The sequence below is a fragment of the Epargyreus clarus genome, unplaced genomic scaffold, assembly GCF_041222505.1.
Source record: "Epargyreus clarus isolate Ecla_fem2 unplaced genomic scaffold, WU_Ecla_fem_2.2 ptg000018l, whole genome shotgun sequence".
Classification (NCBI taxonomy): domain Eukaryota; kingdom Metazoa; phylum Arthropoda; class Insecta; order Lepidoptera; family Hesperiidae; genus Epargyreus; species Epargyreus clarus.
In genome coordinates this window covers 7,141,074-7,159,494 of record NW_027332226.1, presented here as the reverse complement: position 1 = coordinate 7,159,494, position 18,421 = coordinate 7,141,074, and positions in this window count along the sequence as shown.

Sequence of the window (18,421 nt, the reverse complement as noted above, 5' to 3'; positions counted from 1 at the left end):
TTCTAATAGCTCTGTCCCTTATAGAACATTTGTCTATGTATGTAGTTAAAGGTAAGCGTCGCCACGCCAGAAATCTGTTTTACGTGCGGCTATAGATGTTTCACATCAAAAATGTCATTGCATCACACATCACACATTTCTCGCGAAAAGTACTTTTATTATTTTACTTATATGCCATTCACAATTCCAAACACTCTCAATTTCAATCCTTATTTAGTCTGTCAAGTGCACATCCGCGTTTTGTCGAGACAGACTCAACAGAAAGGGGACACACATCCGCAGTACAATGAAATGGTACAATTTATTCTTTTTGTCAGCACGCCATTGTAGCATTCCGGGCTCGTAATTAGTGACGCTCGATCTTTCAGCGCCACTCATAAGTGAACGGTAGGTGATAGAATCTACAATAGCAGAATCGTAAAAGTATCTCATCCATAAGTATGTTCGTCTTATAGTAGCTGTGTTGGATAGTGCCTTAGAATAACATCTCGTTGTAATGCTGGGACGTTTCATCGAACACATCCAATAGCAAAATCATCTTCTTACAAAATAGCTATTTAAGAAGATTACCAACAAGCAGAATCAAATACAGTAATTAAAGTAAAGTAGTTCCACGAGAAATCTCTGTCTAGCAATCGAAAACGTAACAACAGTAAACAGGATAAATATGATAACAGTGGTCATACCTACTCCAATGTTCTGAACAGAAGTCTATAAGGACATCCATTTAACAATCATTAACCTTTAATTATAGCTAAGCATCTCATTTATATCCATAACTTCGCTTTTCCAAATACATTACTTAAATTATACTTACAATTAAAAATGCAAACTCAAACCCAGTATTGTATTATTTATTATCTAGTAGTAGTAGTAGTAGTAGTATTCATATTCTAAGTACCTATATCATTACATATAGTATGTAAATACATAATCCTATTGCCATGCGCAATAGAGCGAATGATGTTTAAAATACGCGGAGTTATTGGAATAGTTTCAAAAGCAATTTAAACAGGATCCGAATGATTCTAAACAGACAATTTTCGATACAATGGATGCGACACAAAAAGCCACAGCAGATAAAATGAATTGGTGAAATTTATTCTCCTTGTCATAAAGCCATTGTCGGCGTCCGACCGCTGGGTGGCGTAATTAGCAACTCGGTCTTTCAGCTCTAGTCGACTGTACACGCTCCAGGGACACCGAATCTAAACTGTGTGCAATGCGAGACACAAAGCAACCATTCCATATTGAGCACCGCTGAAGCGATCACGAGACAGGCAATAGGTTCCGTTTTCGAGAACTGCATGACATACGTACATCACGTGCATTCCGACTGCATGGCTTGCTTTAATTGGTATTTTACGGGTGCTGTAAATGTTTTATTAATGTAAATTCGTATGTAGTTGTTTTAAATTGCTTTTCATTCATTTATGACACTTGTGTTATTGCATTTTTCGTTTCAAAATGACAATGGAGAATTAAATTGAGATTTTTTCCAAACATATAAATGCAGTAAAATCGTCATAAATCTATATTTAATATATACATAAATATGTGAAATATTTAGCCTATATTCATAAAGATAAGATCGTATTACAACGTCTAGTAACAGTAAAGATACATTTTTAATGAAAAGAATATTTAACAATACTAAGGTACATAATATTCTGATTTTATTTTATCGACCAAACGGAACACACTAATAAAATACACATTACAATCGAATAATTGAAACGTAATACACTCAAAAACCAATATCCGCAACTGTAATATCCGCAGTATATCTCAATTCATTTAAATTATTATACAAACTACACATATTCAACGGAATTCGGTTATGTTCGTCATAAACTCAATGCGATATCATATGGAAACTCAATACGAATCATAAAATCTTATAAGAAAAATGCAATTTTGAATCGGTACAAAATCTAATACTACTTCTGAAGAAAATATGCTGTTTATAGTTACCCGACGAAACATGAATTCCAATAACATACGTAATACAATCAAAAACACTCAACAAACAATATCCGCAACTGCAATATCCGCAATATTGCAGTCTATATTAAACAAAATACACATATTCAACGGAACACTGTTATATTCGTCATAAGTATATTTGAATACAGAACACATATTTATTGGAAACTCTATACGAATTGTAAAATCTTGTGACAAACATGCAATTTTGAATCGGAAGAAAATCAAATAATACTTCAGAAAAAAATATGCTGTTTATAGTTTCCCGACCAAACATGAATTCCAATAACAAACATACTACTTATAATGGAATAATCGAAACGTAATACACTCAACAAACAATATCCGCAACTGTAATATCCGCAATATGTCTATATTAAACAAAATACACATATTCAACGGAACTGTGTACGTGCTCCGTAACTTCTCGTGTCAGAGCTCATGCAATTTGTGAACTCTCGTAATCCGCCCGATACCTACTGAAATTTAATAACCATCTGGAAATGCCGAAACTTTCTGCGTTCATTTATATTAAAGCCACAAACCCACATACGTCCGTCTGTTTAGCTTTCCGAGATTATACTCATATAGTAAAAATTCATAAAGTTAATGTTTATACGATTCCCGGGGAAAACAATGTTTGCTTGAACTTTTCGTATTAAGCTCTTTAATTTATATTGGAGATTAGTTTCAGATAGGGTTGCCGCTTTTTGTAAGTAAAGTAGTATTTCGTACAAAAACTATGCAAGATATAGTGCTTTAGGAAAGGATATAGTAGTTACATACAGTTCTCTGAGACATGATATAATTTAAATTTACTAATTATGAAAATTAAATTTTGGATGCTACAATTAATTTAAAAATTAAAAATAACACTTAATTAATTTCATAGTTTTAACACTTCCATGACTGTCTATACAAGTACAGATAATAATTATAAATGAGATTGTTAACTTGAAAATATAACGAAGAATAATTATGAACCGATGAATATTTCATCAGGTAATTACTTCTCCAGTTATACAGGGGCTCACTTTCTTTCTCCAATCCTCCGGCAAATTACTAACATAAAAGGCATTTGTTATTATTCTAGCTACGAGTTCTCATTACCTGCCTTGTTTATGAATAGTTCAAGATGGCAGGCGTAATGAATTCACGGAGATGTTGCGTTTTGAAATGGTAATTGAATACAATTTTTTGAGGTACTATTAAGCAATTTTATAAAATAAATCAATTAAAATAGCTAACAGGACAATGCAAAGCAGTCAGGAGCTTTGACTTTTCGAAGTGAAGTGAAGGATAAACTACAATTTTGACAGTTTTAGATATTCTCAAAGTTCTGAGAAGTTACCAAGCAGACGATAATTATAATCTGAGCCCATGCCCAGCAGTGGGACAATAAAGAGATGATGACACAAATGACGCAAAACAGTAATTCGCCAGCGATATTTATTGCTACGTATTAAACAAATTAATCACTGAGACGTTCTCGGCGGATAGAAGAAAACACATTTAGAATATAGAGTCGGAAACTTTGTGTCGGCTTCTTCGTACTTGGGACGTAATATATCACTGAAAGACAGTACAAGCGCTTGTATTTATCCCGGTTGAATGTAAAACACATGTATTACTGTCAATTGCTTTGAATTTTTTTCCTACACGGCTCTAGACGATCGTAAACAGAAGCTTTGTTGCAGCAATTTCTACGATACCACATTTCTGCGAGATTAAATTCGTAATGCCGGTTCCGTTGGCGCTGCTCCGTATTCGCTGCGCTTACTATAGAAATTTCACCAAATGTTTGTTACATCAGGATCGAACTTTTAGAAAATTACGGTAGATTCTTGCTTATTTGTATTGAACTACAAATGAATGCGATTTTATATTCGATTTCTTGTTGTGTTTTCTGAAAAGAAATTAAATGCATAGACATTATCAAACTCTCACCCCTTTCACATTGACATAATTATATTTCAGACCAACATATTACCCATTGGTAAAAGGTCGTGGACGATACCTTTACCCGCCATGCCCGGTCTATTACTACTATACAGTTAAATTTCTTCGTTAACTTCAGTATTAGCTGAAGAAATTATTAAATTTCTGTTGTGTTTCTGGATTTTTTCTTTAACAAGTACCTTTTTTTTATAATATAGGAGTAGCAGACGAGCATGCAGTCCACCTGGTAAGTGGCTACTGCCGCCCATGGATATCTGTAATGAACCCCAGATAGGATTAGATATTCCTACCTGAGGTCGGCCACAGATGCGCCGCTACCCCTGAGGACTAAGCTGGAACGCCTCGGAAAAGTCTGTCTCCCTTACCAAACCCTTCAAACCGGAACACAGCCGCGCCTAACACTGCTGTTATTAGGTAGAAATAGGCGTGGCGGTGGTGCCACCGGAGTCGGACCACAAAGGGTTCTACCACCTATATCTGAGCTATCGTTTAATAATATTTACTTTAGTGTAGTTAAATCATTGATATTGTTAATAGATTTAATCTTGACAATTATTTAACGTAAAATGTAATAATCATTTACTACTTCAAGAAACGTTTTATAGTTGTCTTAAACAAAACTTTCATTTTACTACAAGCAATGTTAAAATTTAAATTGAAACCACCAAACAATGAATAATACTTTAATTATATGAACAGTAGTAGGGGCTTGAGGAGAAAATGGGATCTTTTTCAGAATGGCTTATTTGTCAACGTCAGGCCAGTGACGCTTGCGTCTGTTTCTGATAGCTGCTTGTTTCGTTTTATTGGTAACGTATTCTTGTGACTGATTTGATGAAGGCCATTTGTGTAGTTACGCTGTTTAGTAGTACAAGTTCTAATACAATTTTCTCAGAGCCAAATTATGTTTTGTTACAATTTCATACATCCACTTCCTTCTTGTTTATCTTATTAAGAAATATTTGGTTTTGCAGGACATATGCAACGGAAATTATCAACAAATACTATGCAAATATTCAATTATTTTGTAGCGAAATCGACTTTTTATTAATTGACGACTATTAATTGGTAATAAGTTGTTTATGACACTTTTTCTGTCCATATCCTGTTTATTGCTTAAATGTTTTCTGTTACATTTTCCTTCAAGTGGAGAATGAAATTAATTTAAATAAAAAATATACAACACATACTTGACCAGCGTTTCGGTCTATCAACCTATGCCCTTTATATACAGGGTATCCTTATAAGCAACACTATCAGATAGTGGAATAATATAGATGTGTATTTTTTTTCAAAATTAACTCGTTTGATTCCTGGCTAAGGAAAAAGATATTTTAAAAAACTAATGATGCAGTTTTAGTTTTTATCAAAATCGGCCTCGTAACTCCTTTTAGCATTTTTCGCTAATCCTAACAGTTTCGGATTTGGCCCTGAAGGCCTATTTGAAAAATTCACCCTGTATATGTATAAATATAGTAGCATGAAAATATAAATCTCACTGTGGTTGTAAATTCTCTAATTCTACATGTAGGAAATCATATTCTGGTCACATTATTCTAATACATACTTAAATCCTTATGAGCGTCTACAACTTTGATAAAACTAATATGTCAGCGTACATTTTCTTCCCCAATCTTATTACTTTGTACAACGCTATATGAGATTCAGAAATATTCCGCAAGATGTCATCATCGCGGCTTTGACATACGAGTCGACGTCACGTGTGCATCACAACTACGTTGAAAAAGATTTTTAAGGAACAAACAGCGCTAATAAGGAACGGATTTGAAAATGACGTTCGTTTTAATCATAAAATAACACTGTTGTTTATTTATTTTTTAAATTATGCATAGATTAGTAAAAAACACTCACTCCTAACAAGAAAATGTAACCAGTTTTGAGAATTCAAATAGTTGTGTAAAAAAGTTTTGCCACGTCTTGGTGTTAAAATGTCCCTAAAATATTTGAAAATTTATTTATTTATTCTGGAAATTACGCAGTATTAGCTATTTGTTCATAAATTTTTCAGAAAATGTTTTTTATTTGTCAAGAATTCAAAAAATAACTCACAAAGCTTTTTAATGGCTTCATTCAATTTCAATATTCAATTCAAGGCGGTAAAGTATCTTTACTTATCAAAGTACGAATGTATAAATCTATATTTTCTCTAGTCTTGTTTCTTGCTTTGTAATTTGCATTTATAATTTAAACTCTACCAGATTAGGTATTGTACCAAAAGTGAAGGTGGTAGAACCCTCTGTGGTTCGACTCCGGCGGCACCACCGCCACACCTATTTCTACCTAATAACAGCAGTGTTAGGCGCTGCTGTGTTCCGGTTTGAAGGGTGTGGTAAGACAGACTTTTTGGAGGCGTTCCAGCTTAGTCCTCAGGGGTAGCGGCGCATCTGTGGCCGACCTCAGGTAGGAATATCTAATCCTGTCTGGGGTTGATTACCGATGTCCATGGGCGGCAGTAGCCACTTACCATCAGGTGGACTGCATGCTCGTCTGCTACCCTTATATTATATAAAAAAAAAAAAAAAAAACATATAAATTTATCTATGTAAAGCCTATTTATAGAATTTAATTAAAATAATTTAATATGCAGTATTTCATAAAGGAATATTTTACTACTTAGTAAAATTGAAGAGACAACCAATCGACAAACGTATATCGTTGTGAAGAATAGGTGGGGAGGAACTCGTGGCCACAGTGAAAGTTGTCATTTAAATATTTTCATGGACATTCTACAATTTGTGTTAGCTGATATTTAAATATCAGTTCACTTTTTAGTAGCCTGAGTTGTATACCTTTACATCCACACACTGTACAGTATGTGTGCAAGGCAGACCAATTCGGTCGGTGTAATTTGCCCTCGCGTTTTGTCCCGCCAGTTTTTCCGTCTTTTTTGCTGAGCCAGCGAAAATTTCCAGTTGTTGTACACTTTTTGTATATCCTGTGCATTTTCACTCTTCATGTTTTAAACAAATGAACTGGCGAACGAATACTTAGTACTATGCCACGGAGCACTGACCCATAGACACGTGGTCCGTTAATTGAAATAGCCTCAACGTCGACAGTAAAATAGTTTACAGGTAGGAAGATTATAAAACAATGTACATAATGACATACATAAGACAGACATTATATTCTAATAAGTTATTAAAATTACTCGGCATTATAAATACCTTTGTAAAACCCTTTATACCTTTACTGTTCAGATAATTAAATAATTATAGTTTAAAAACTAAAAACCACGCTAAAATCGCACAAGGAAAATCGTTCATCCTGATTCCTGACGATCCTGATGAGGTGAATGGGATAAAATTATTAAAATCGTGTATTGTAATCGGTTCTTAATGATTGGTCAAAATTTTAAATTAATCGGACCGTTCAAAGTGGGTAAAAATAGAGTTCAAAGATTCCGTTACATACATACATACATACATACATATAACCCAAGCTAATAAAAGCATGGTAAAAATTAACCATAAATTGCAGTCAATAGGATAATAATAATATAGGAGATAAAAGTAATTTAGTCATCTTCTAACATCCATAAACCTTGCAAGGTCTTAATATCTGCGAAGAGGTAATAGCGCCGCACACGTCACATTTTCAGTACAACAAATACAGGTAAACAACTAGTCGGGGGCAAAACACGGAGCGCTCATTTCATCGCGTCCCCAAAGGTTCCGGGACCTCTATTTGTCATTTTATTAGTCACGCGCCCCGCAATATTCTGCGAAATAACTCGGTAGCTGGTGTGGCGAGATTGCTTCCGACTTTACTGCCTCCATCCAAGACCGGGAGCCGAGAAAAAGTTGTAAATTTTCGCCAAATCGCGCATTTATACGAGTTGAACTGACCTCCGCAGACCCCATAACCGCAGCCGGTAATCTGATCTCGGTGGAGATTGGGCTCACCTGGACGCAGGCTTTGTATTAACAAACTTGATCCCTTTTTCCTGCAATTCTCCTATAAAATTACGTTCTCGCTAGCATCGTCTAACTTGCCTCTATTATGTTATTAGTAACAATGTTCGAAAAATATCTGTCCTTTACACATATCCAACATACTTATTACTTCTACTCTTAATACTTTTCATCTTAAGAGAACCTCCATGACCAGTAACAGGGCAGTAATTAGTGAATGTATATCGTATCGTTAACAAAATCCTAAGGCGCTCCAATACAAGATGTGATCAACGATTCATCAGTTTTGGCAATGGCCAACATTTTTGTCGAAGAGCAGATATTAATTTCAATTCCCGCTAATAACCTCAATTTGTAGTAGGTACTAAAAAACAGCCCCACGAATGATTATCCGCGGCGTGCCCATTAGCAAATTGTGTAATTTTCCTTTTTCAAATTTTTGTAGGCCTCTGACAAAATTGCTTCGCCCTCGCAACCCGGCATTTAATGGAAGAAATGATGAAAATTGGCCACAATAATAATTACGTGAATCAAGTTATTCGCTTTGTTACTATAATGTGTATACCTGTAATAATGCGTTTGTGTTGCGGTCGGCGCGTGGGTAAAAGCTCGTGACAAACTTGAAACATTTGCACATTTAGGAGGCATTACCTAAATGTTGCAATCAAGCAAAAAAAAACATAGGCATACCCCGCTTCAAATATCTACCTACGATATGGACAACGGTGATAATTATGACAACCTTAACTATTCAAATGTGATAGAGCCAGATTAGTTCGGCAGGGTAGGTGCCACCGATACACCCATTATTAGCGTGAAGCAGTTTTGCGTTTCAATGGGAGGTCGTTGATACCAGCGGACTTATATGAGGCAAACATCTTTATCCTCAGAAGTGGCAACGCGTCTGTGATCCGCTTGAGTGAGTTCAGACCCCTGTTTGAATTTAGTTATAGATATCCAGGGTGGCAGCAAGTTGACTGCAAACTCGATTGCTACTCAAATGTTATTAGTTATCCAAAAATATTTTATCCTCCAATCGTAAAAACTGCTTTACGCTGGAAATAGACATAGCGAGGGTATCTCGCCAGTAGAACTATACTGATTTTATCACCATTAACAACCACTTTTAATCCACAAATTTAACAACTCAAACATGTATTCTTCTATTTAAAAACCATATTCACTTTCACACCGTATTATCAGTAGGCGTATACATCTTAAGTTGGAAGTACTTACGTACTCCGATTGCTTTAGCAAACATTTGCTTAAGCTATCTCATTTTTTCCTTTTCCTTCAACTGAGCTCTGTTTCTTTACACTTTAGCTCATATGTTTTATTTCCTCTACCGCCAGTTACTCGGAAGCGTCTACATTTAACTAGAGATTATTAAAGCCATTTTGTCGTTTTCGTTAAAATGAAGTAGTAGTCACTTTGTAGTAGAATTCTGAGAATTACTAACTAATTTGAAGGTGGTAGAACCCTTTGTGGTTCGACGTCGACAGCACCACCGCCACACATGTTTCTGCCTGACAACAGCACTGTTAAGCGCTGGTGTGTTTTGGTTTGAAGAGTGTGATAAAGGAGACATACTTTTTCGACGCGTTCCATCTCAGTCCTCAGCGGTAGCGACGCGATTTGTTACCGACCTCAGGTGGGAATATCTAATCCTATCTGGGGTTTATTACAGATGTCCATGGTGGCAGTAGCCACTTACCTTTAGATGGACTGAATGCTTGTCTGCTACTCCTATATTATAAAAAATATATATACCTATGTATGTTTTGATCACGGAGTCGGTATCACCAAACTTATTTTTGATTAATACCCTAATAACAGTGCAGTAGGATTATCAGGTAAGCCAGATTAGTGCTTGGGATTAGTAACACATCTGTGGCCGTACTCATTAAGGGCTGCGCTATTTAGGGCAGGTGCTACATTTGCACCTATATAGGTACATATTTACAGGCAATAGCTAAGTAAACATCAATACCAAATGCCATAAAAAATATCACATAAAAACGCGTTTTATATTTATATGGGTCAACAAATCGAATCGTCGACGTCGTTAGCCCTTTATTAACCAAAATGCTGGGCACGGTCTTCCCAGGCTTCAAAAAATTAGCGGTGCGTACCTGGGATTCGGACTTCAGACCTGTAATTGTAACTGTAAAACATCAATCATAAATAAAAATATAGTCCTTAATAATTATTTCTAAAGCATTAAAAAAACCAAAGCGTTTATGATTATTATTAAAGGTGACACGAAATCTATACTGTAATATCGTATAGAAATAATCCTGTGAGGACTTATGTGGATACTCTCTCAAAATATAAGAGATTAGGGATCCGTTCAATAGGTTCTACCATATCTTATACGTGCTATATAAGATGGCAGATTTATGTCGTCAAATAAACAAACATTAGTCCGCTTAAGAGCTGAAGACGTATTTATTATTATCGTAATATTAGTATTTTCTGAAAGCCGTATATAACACACTAACTAATGCCATGTAAGTAGTATTCGTCTTTGATTGGATAAATATCTAACTCAATGCCACCCAAGTATATTATGAACCGAAAATTATTCTGATGATGAGCTTTAAAACAAAAAATCGGTCGCCAACGACTTATATCACAATCATATCTATTAACATCATTAGCATCATCAGTATGCATCATAATCATTTACATCAATAAAATGTTGATGGAAAACTTTCTTACGTTTCATTGACGATATTCATTCACCACAATCACAAAACATCAAATGAAACAACCCATTAGACAAATGCAAAGGTCCTATTAGATGAATTGCACATTCGCCATTTAATTTCCATTAAAAACCTTCAATTCACTAAAATCCTTCCTTGAGCGTCCCATAACTTGTTGCGACGCCTGGCCCCGGCGACGTAAGACGACGTCGCTGGCTGCGCGCCATTGCCAAGCGCCTACTATATTCTCCCAGTCAACTACATAACTCGCAAGATTTAACGATTCGATACCTACTTTCTGTAACGTATTAACCTTTTAAACAAAAATGTATTATCATTAACTTCTATTTAAATCATATCTTTTAACATCATCAATATTCATCATGATCAGTTACATCAATCGAACGCTAATGAGAAATTTTTCTTGCATATTATTTTACAAGACAATCACAAAACATCAAATGAAACAACCCATTAGACAAATGCAAAGATCTTATTAAATGAATTGCACATGCGCCATTTAATTTCCATTAAAAACCTTCAATTCACTAAAATCCTTCCTTGAGCGTCCCATAACTTGTTGCGACGCCTGGCCCCGGCGACGTAAGACGACGTCGCTGGCTGCGCGCCATTGCCAAGCGCCTACTATATTCTCCCAGTCAACTACATAACTCGCAAGATTTAACGATTCGTTACCTACTTTCAGAAGCATCTTCATCGGAGTACAAGGCGCGTTAATTATTTTTAAATTTACGAATATACGCAAGTAGAGCGACTTCGCCCTTACAAGTAACATTATTAACTTTATTTCGTATTATCAAAATAATTGGGACATCGTTTTGATTCATCAATTGATCATCCCCGTAACGTCATTGTCTATATGCTAAATTTAATCTTTATAAAATATTTTTCCAGAAATAATAATTATAATTGATAATCTTTGAAACAAACAACGAATCATGATCAACTTATATTACAATCATTGTCATCATCATCATCATCATCATCATGAAGACTATTTCAAATTTAAGAATATTAATGCACATAGCCCTTATAAGTTATAACTGATTTAATTAGTCTCGTCAAAAGTATCGTCACATTGTTTTAATTTATCAACTCTGGGTCGGGGCCTATATGTATACAAAGCTCCAGTCCAGACGTTCCTTTCAATTCCAATCAGTTAGAAAAGTAAATGTTGAATTCTGGTTTAATAATTATGATATATAGTACCAATAACCTATACCTGGACGTGAACCGGGATGACTAAGGTATTATTAACATTAAAATATGAGAACCTAATTAACCTAAACATTAATGAGACCTATCATGTCAAAATCAGCATAAAGTTTTAGTTGTCTTCTAGACTAATTTTGTCTGCACATCATTCCAGGATGCCATCTGTAGCATCTGTGGAATTAATTAATTCCCACTCGGGCAATGCTGGCTGAAGTGAAGTACGAAAAGCATGTCTTATATACTTGTTTCTCTTATTATGTAAAATTTTTAATTGATTCTACATTTTACCCAAACAAAAGTTAACAGTTTAACTGGTACTTTTGTAAGTGTTATTTGCTATGAAACAATATAACCAGTTACCAACCGAAAATGAAATGTTTACGAACGCCCGTATGTGCCTTTGTTTAAGATACTTTTAACATTACCCATTATAATATAGTTCTGAATTTAAACGGAACCGTCGCTAGAGTATAATACAATGTGGCTTTGAAAAGCTTTATTCCATAGCGAGCAAGACCACTTTGACAATAGGACTAAAGGAATTCATATTTGCTACTGTTCCCTCTCACGGGCACGGAATTTAAATGAACTTTGGCCAACAACAATGACACCACAGACTTTTGTTCCACGAACAATACATTTTACCGGTGGAATTAAAAACTGTGAACAAAAGAGTACAAATTCATATTGCGGCACACAGTGAACCCGCGACGATTACGCCGCAGTCACGATGCCTACGTGGAATAAAACACAACAAGGCCGTTTTATTCTCCAACATAACACAATACCTATCATTACCACCTGAATAAAGTGGCTTTTACTTCAAATGGACGTGACTCACATTAGAATTGACGGCCGATCGTAGTAGTAGTGCCTGAAACCGTCACTACACAGTACTTCGATTGACAAAAAGATTGATATTAGTTCGCTTCGGTAGATGTAATTACAAGTTTTTTATTTTACCCTACAAATCTTTACGCAAAAGTTCATACATATTTTTGTATACATTAATTAAGTATATTGATATTTGTTTTCAGCACTTGCTGATAAACTGCCTGATCCACAGCTTACTAACAAAAGGCATGCAAATTAAACGCCACAGCAGCTCGCAAGCATCTTACCAAGAAAACTAATTTAGAATGTTCTTTACATGTGTGCCGTAAGAGGCAAGATCAAGCCTTTATTTTCAAAAATAGTGTAAATTCCTGCTACAAGATAAAAATAAGAAGGTATAGCACATCCGCAATTGAAACGCAAAAAATTCTACCACCTTTTAAATACCTTTTTTTACTAATCAATTATTTATAGAGCCGTTGGATACTGTAATAGAGTAATCTAATCTGTTTACCATGACACGATTTAGTACACAATCCATTTGCCGTAAAAATCCATTAATACGAAAGGAGAAATATCTTAGGTCAATCACAACAACACAATCAACTACAGGATTTAGTTCTGTTTCGCTCTAAACATCCTGGTTCTTTATTTGACCAGGCGGCCATTGCTTGCAAGTCAGATTCCATTATGCACGGTCATTTGACTGCAAGGGATTTTAATGCTAGACCTTTCAAAGCCAGTGGAAGTATACATTTCTGAGAATCAAAATCAGAAATCATAATTGGTAACTGCCACAAAGCAACAACATCTTTCCAGTTAAATGACCTGAATTGCAAATTCATGCTGTTCCAATATTAGGTTCAATTTACATCTAAACCAATCAACATGTTCACGAGCTATAGAAACTGCATACCTCCTTTCCTACTGTAACGCCATAACAACTTCTTGTAATTTTACGACTCGTAAATCTTCGACATACGCTTAAATCTTAATCTTTAGGCAATTAAAGCTTAGACTAAATCGACGTAACTTATGAGATTGTTTTTGTTTCGAAGGCTTTTCTCGTCGCACTCAAGCCCCAAAAAGCGCCTACTTAGTTTCTCAAGATTGTAAAAACAAGATAAAAATAACTTATTAGTCTAAACTAATTGGACGATATTAATACCAGGAAAATAGGAGAACCCTTTGAGAAATGGCAACTTTTCGCTGTCCAATAAAAACGAAATAGAATATAAAGATTGTCCACGAAACGATTCGTTTGCGTAAACAGAGGAGCCGACGACAAGCTCTTATCGATGGTACATGTTATTTGTCTACAGAATACGAAGCTTAGCCAAATTCCTATTTCCGAGATGTCCAAGACTTACCAAGTGTTTAGGTATAAGACATTTTTCTACATTTTATCGTTAATAGTCAATATTTTTTTAAGAATTGATGGATTTATTTACATCTACAAACATAAATATCGTCTCTAGATCTTTAGATATAAACGAGTCCTAATAAAAATAAAAACTGAGATATCCAAAAAATATTTCGGGCATATTTTTTTTAATTGCAATTCTGACAAGCAAGTCTGACACGCATGAAATTTCATATTCACATTACGTTTATTATTTTTCCATTATCTTCGCCCACGAGAGCAATATTGGGAATATAAGCTTTCATGGCAGGTGCTATAATTTTAAATAAGAATACATGAAGTTCTAATATGTGCTAGTAAAATGAATATAAGACAATGTTTGTGCTTACGTAGTCCTAAGAACCAAGCAGCGCGTTTGCAATTGAATTCAATTACAGTTCTAAGTGGACCACTTAACAACTAACATCAGTTAGTATGTATTTGCTACTTATATAATATAAAAAAATAATTTCGCTCTAGCGGATAAGCATTTTTAACACGCTTTTATTAGCTCGGGTTATATCAATGTATGTATGTATGTAACGGAAACTTTGAACTCGATTTTTACCCACTTTGAACGGTCCGATTAATTTAACTTTTTGAACAATTATTATCACAAACCGATGACAACCCACCATTTTAATAATTTCATCGCAATCTCCTCATTAGGATTGTCGTCCGAAATCAGGATTAAAGATTTTCGGTTTGCAAGTTTAGCATGTTTTTTAGTTTTTAAAGTATAATTATTAGTACCTGTAATTCGCTTTTTTAAATCAAATAAAATATGATATGTATTTATTTTGCACAGGCACTAGGCAGGTTCTTACGGAAGTAATTTTTTGTCAATTACAATATTTAATTGAGCCAGAACACAAATGTACATACTACAATTCTTGGTAATTAAAAGAGGTCTAACTAAACATGACCTAGAAACGTTCTAAGCTTGTATTGCCTGAGCACACGTAAAATTTTAATCAAGCACTCGGGTTAGATCTATTTGAAACTGAATGAGGTCAATTAGAAGTAGGTATAGTTTTGAACAAAACTGGAAAAGCGAACAATTAACTCGGAAACAAGGGATCTGCTCCTGACAAAGGTATGGTCCGTTGCGAGGAAGCACAATTAATGAGATGATGTTAGCTAAGGCATAATTCTTTACGTTTGAATTTTATACCAGCTATAAATATTCTTCCGGCGTAATTAATGTAAACGGAATTCGTAAAGGCAATCAAATAGAACGAAGTATTGGATGATGATTAACGAAATACTGAATGGTTTATATTTTATTTATTAAACTGAAGTAGCAAACGAGCTTGCAGCAAACTTGATGATAAATGGTAAATCTCCGAGAGCTAAGAAAATCATATATGTTTGCCAGTATACCTACCCTTCCACCGAAATACAGAACTGTTTCTGCTAGAAATAGTAGCGATAAAGCGATCTTTGCCGCTTTTTAATAACTATTAACATCGCTAAATAGAACTAAACAGTGATTCGTTAGACGACGCAAACATTCTAATATGTAATGCGTTCTCCGCAATAATCAGATTTCTGTCAAAATAAGCGACCAGCAACAATTTCCTAACATGTTAATATGTTCTAGCTACGTACAAAGCTGTTATCCACGTCTCGTCGTCCTATTACTTCGCAAAGAGAACAGACTCTTATCTCGGAGGCTACAGTTTGTTTATCGTCCGACTCCCATTTATGACTTCGTTATTTCCCTATTCTGGCGACATAAAAATGTCATCTGCAAGAATAAGTCGGAGCTTTTATCTCCGTACGTTCGTTGATAAGAGAAAATAATGAGCGGACTTGCTCGGATCAATTCTGATTAACTTGTTATTGCAGCCAGTTAATGTAGTCGATGCGATAAGATATTTACGTTGCTTCTCCACGTTTGTGATACTGACCCCAAATAGGTATAGAAATGTTTGTTATATAAGCTGGATTACGTCACTTATTTTTCTCAATTGCCCTACATTGGTATTAATTTTATCATCGAATGAAGCAAACTTATTACGTATTGACCACAGTATAAAATCATATTAAGACTAAATTTTTACGGATATCAAATTACCAAAAAACAAAGTGAAGATCACGAAATCTTCGTTTGCTTATACAACTTTATATTTATCCAGATCAGAGCTGAAATAGGTAACAATGTTTGCAAATATCAAATTACGAAAACATAAAGTAGCGAACATAAACGCGTTTACAACCGTAACAGTACAAGTGGGTTGTCCATAACGATTACAGTGTTGACCTGTTTTCATCATGAGAGTAATAGTCTTATTATATTTTATGGAGCCCCCTTGCGTGCTTTAGGGACACTGTTATGTGCGCTACTCCGTAGAATGCCTCTCGAGGCTGGACCTTATTAGGTACCCCACGACCCTCCCACGTACCTGTGTTGATATTTACTTAGGTACGTGTTTATTGTGTTTTGGACGGAATGTAATAATCTTTTGGTCTTTTCTTCCCACTAACGTAAATAAATTTTAGTCCTAAATTAAACTGTATGTATGTACCTCTTTTTTGGGCCGTGTTTACCTTAATGTTATACGAAAACAATCATTTTTCAAAGAAGCTTTGAGCGTATATTGTATGGAAACGAATATTAAGTTTCAGAATATAATTTAAGAAGATATTAAACATGAGACAGTAAAATAAGGAAGTATTGACATACCTTTACATGCAGAACATAACATCTTGCTTTAGATTACGATTTTATTGTCTTTCTTATATCTTATTAAACTGGGCTTTAAGTAAATGTATGTACTATACATACATTTACTTAAAGCCCAGTTTCCATTAAGTATTACAACGGTAGAGCCACGCCACCTAAAAGTATACGAGCCCGGCTGTGAGACAAATATGAGCTGTAAAAATGGAGACGGACCATTTGACAAAGACACGAAAATAAACTCGTTGGTGTCAAAACGTCCTAGTCAAAATAAAACATTCAAACATTGCACCTTACGGTTTGCCAAAGATTGGATTAATGCGGAACGAGGTGGTACAATCCGTGTATTTGATACATAACAAAAACTGGCAGTAACAGCAGCTAATGCACGCGAATATGGAGAAAGTTCCGAGCAGCCATTCCGACGCAATCTCAAATTAAATCTCCGCCGTCGGATCTGAGACGCGAACTGCCGCTCGGTTATATAAAACAATTGTGCACATATTCCATATCATATTCGAGATTGCCATGTTTTTCGTGTTATGGAAGTGTCATATGAGCAGTGAACACGCTGTCTACTCAGGATTAAATTGTCACTGGCACCTGCGTGATTAATGAAATGCCTTGTCTTATCAATATTATGAGGGAAAACCTGGATTCTAAAAATATAGAGCTGCATAAATATTATGTATAGATATACATTTACGTGGAATTTCGACTTTAGTAATAACTTTTAAAAGGTGGTAGCTTTTAAATAGTTCGACCGGAGAGGTTAAAACCACACCTACTTAGCGTTAAGGCATTTGGGTGGAAGAGTGTGAATGCTGGTTGACTTACATATGACGCGATCACCTCAGTTCTCAGGAATGGTAACACATCAGTGATCGACTAAAGCAAGAAAACTTCTGTTCTATATGGAGCTAGTTACTAATATCCATAGACGGCAGTGTCTACTTACCATCCCGTGGACTGCATGCTTGTTTGCTAGTTTATTTTTTTAAATAATAATAATAATACTTACTCATACCAGAACACACAAACAATTATATTATACTGTTATACAACAGAAATGTGGCAGTGATACTTTCATTTTGAACCCTGCTCATCGTTCAATGACCTTTTTGTGACTACGAAAGTATTCTTCACTTATATAAATTTACCACGAGCTTAAAATAAGGTTTGATGTTTAAGGGTTAAGAATTATGAAAGACTATGTTTTACTGTAATTTGAAAGTTTATTTTAACTAGCTCGTTGAATTATGATCCATTATTTTCTACTTACTATTATCTCTTTGACGATGTTCAACAGCGAATATGAAAATACAAGGGAAAGGAGGTACAAAGGACGACTTTATCTCTAAAGGAGATTACATGGAAACGACAAGTTTTGCGTACAATGAACACAGATAACACTGCATAAAATATGAAACGGAAAAATGTCTTAGTTATTTATCTGAAATCGTACATTATTAAGAATGTATTATACGTCTATGAAGTATCTTTATGTAGGACTACCGACCGTTGTTAAGACAAAATATGACAATGACAATGTTGATAAATGACAAATTACAGAAAAAGGCTCATCTTTACGAAAATACGGTCTTTATACATTATTAATAACTCGCAATTGTATCAATTTTCTGTTAACGAAAATTATCGCAAAATTTATGTAATG